Source organism: Tachyglossus aculeatus, chromosome 12 (genome assembly GCF_015852505.1).
Source record: "Tachyglossus aculeatus isolate mTacAcu1 chromosome 12, mTacAcu1.pri, whole genome shotgun sequence".
Classification (NCBI taxonomy): domain Eukaryota; kingdom Metazoa; phylum Chordata; class Mammalia; order Monotremata; family Tachyglossidae; genus Tachyglossus; species Tachyglossus aculeatus.
In genome coordinates this window covers 29,298,879-29,301,178 of record NC_052077.1, presented here as the reverse complement: position 1 = coordinate 29,301,178, position 2,300 = coordinate 29,298,879, and the positions used below count along the sequence as shown (strand labels likewise).

Sequence of the window (2,300 nt, the reverse complement as noted above, 5' to 3'; positions counted from 1 at the left end):
TTAGGGAACTTGGGTGCATATCCCAGTGCTGCCATTTGCCTTTCTGTGTGAACCTAGGCAAGTCACTTCACTCTTCTGTGCCTCATCTGTAAAATGGGGTTTAAATACCTATTCCTATTCATTCATTCATTCAATCATATTTATTGAGCACTTACTGTGTGCAGAGCACTGTACTAAGTGCTTGGAATGTGCAATTCAGCAACAGATAGAGATAATCCCTACCCAACAACGGGTAGAAGGGGGGAGACAGAAACAAAACAAAACAGACAGGCATCAATAGCATAAAATATCTTCCCGAAACCCGGAATCAAACCAGGGGCCTTTAGATATTCAGTCTAACACTCTCCCAATTGAGCTATTTCAGACCCTGTTCTTCCTTCCCCCATGAACCCCATTTGGGACAAGACTGTTCTCAAACTTGCCACCTCGCATGCACCCAAGAGTTTAGTTCATAATAAAAACTTAATAAATCCTACAATCATTGCAAGAATGTTATCCGCAATTGCCACTTCCTGAACACACATCTACGTAGGAGTGAAAATGATCCTTAATAACAAATACCTTACAAAATGATACAGAACAACCTTCTCTTCAAGCTTACCACACTGTTTTGTGAAAATTGCAGTAGTATAAACGCAGACCCAACTCTAAGTGAATAAACTTAATTTTCTTTGAAGTCTTAGTTAATTGAAAAACTGGAATCTACTGAAGCACCTGGTCTCTCTCGAGAGGTGACAGACAACTGGATATCACAGTTATAGACTGGCAGGTACTGCATTAAACTGCATTAACCCACTAAAGAGGTACATAGGGTGGTAAAGATTAGTCTTTCTTATTAGGGATGTGCCAGACTCCAAGCAGAGGTGATAATACGTTCAACTGAGATGCTAATTTAAAATAGGACATGATGTCACTCGTGCATCTAGGCTCTCTCTAGCAAAGTTAAGCTGCTCATGAATCTAATCATAGACTACTAGCAAGATTTATCACACAGCCCCAAGAAAGAACCCAACACTGTTAAATGAACACAGAATCTGGTTAACGAGGGGAGGATCAAATTCTTAGTAAATTTTAAAATATTAAAATGGAAACATTTCATTGTGCTGCTATAATGAATTACTCTCACTGCACGTGCTACTAAACAGTGGTCCTTTTTCATGACAAAAACACAGTTCAATTGCTCTTGAATAATGCTTTCATTCCAATTCAGGTTTTCATATTCGTTCAGAGATGTTTTAACAAGGATGTCCACTCTCACTAAGAGCAAACTGGTTGAGAGAGCTTTATTTCTGAGACAGGATTCATCATTCACCCTTGGGTGTTACCCCTGTGTGAATCCCACACCAATGGCTACCAAACAGTATTCCTTGTTCTTGAATGAAATGTCTCAACTGTAATTGTAGTATAGGATTCCCTCCAAATTTCTGTAACTTTAAAATAACTTTAGGGATTAATTTTTGAAATATATTTGAAGAGATCATGTTTTCCTTCCTTTTTAACTTTTAGGATTAGTGAAAATATGCTGCGTCAGCTCTCCAAGACAGTTTACCTTTCAACTGAGGAGAGGATGGAGATTTTCCACTTCCTGTTGAAAGGTCTTCCCTAAAGGTGTTGGAAGAGAAAACCCAGAGTTAGCATGGAAATTCTACATCTGATTGGGTTGCTACTGTGTCAGTGAGAATTAAAGGAAAGCATCCAATATGGCAGCTTCAAACAATGACTAGTATTCAGGGCTTGCTTCTAGCATGGATCTAGGAGGGACTCGGCAACTGATTTTTTTGGTTTTGCCCAAGTCATTTATAGCAGTTTTTCCATCTTTAAAATGGAGCAAGAAAATTACTATCATTAACAACAGCCACCCCAACAACAGTACCGTGATTACTATTCGCTTTTCCCACAGCTTGTGAAGAGAAGGTCCTGTGGAGATGAGCCACAGAAGGGGAGGGGAGAAGGGGAGTGGAAGGGGGCAGTGGGAGGGAATGTTGGAAGGGGAGAGGGCTGAAGGAACATTACAAGCACTGCTCTTTGGCCAGAAATGCATTTTAACTGTCTATTCATTAGTATAAGCATAAGCCTTCATTTCATATTTCCAGTTGGTATTCTAAAAAAGTGATTTCTTTCCTATTGAATGCTCTGGTGATTAAAGTCGACTACCTGGGCAGATCACTTCTCTATAGGGAGCTTTAGAAAATCTCGACACTGTGCTCTGCATTTATTCATTCATTCAATCGTATTTATTGAGCGCTTACTGTGTGCAGAGCACTGTACTAAGCACTTGGGAAGTACAAGTTGACAACATA

General features: G+C 39.7%; 1 non-coding gene across 1 annotated transcript; it reads right to left on the bottom strand.

Annotated features, from left to right (window-relative positions):
* Positions 1-291: 291 nt before the first annotated feature.
* On the bottom strand, positions 292-365 carry TRNAF-GAA. Its single transcript has one exon. It is a non-coding gene; the product is annotated as a tRNA-Phe (tRNA).
* Between the last annotated feature and the right edge of the window lie 1,935 nt (positions 366-2,300).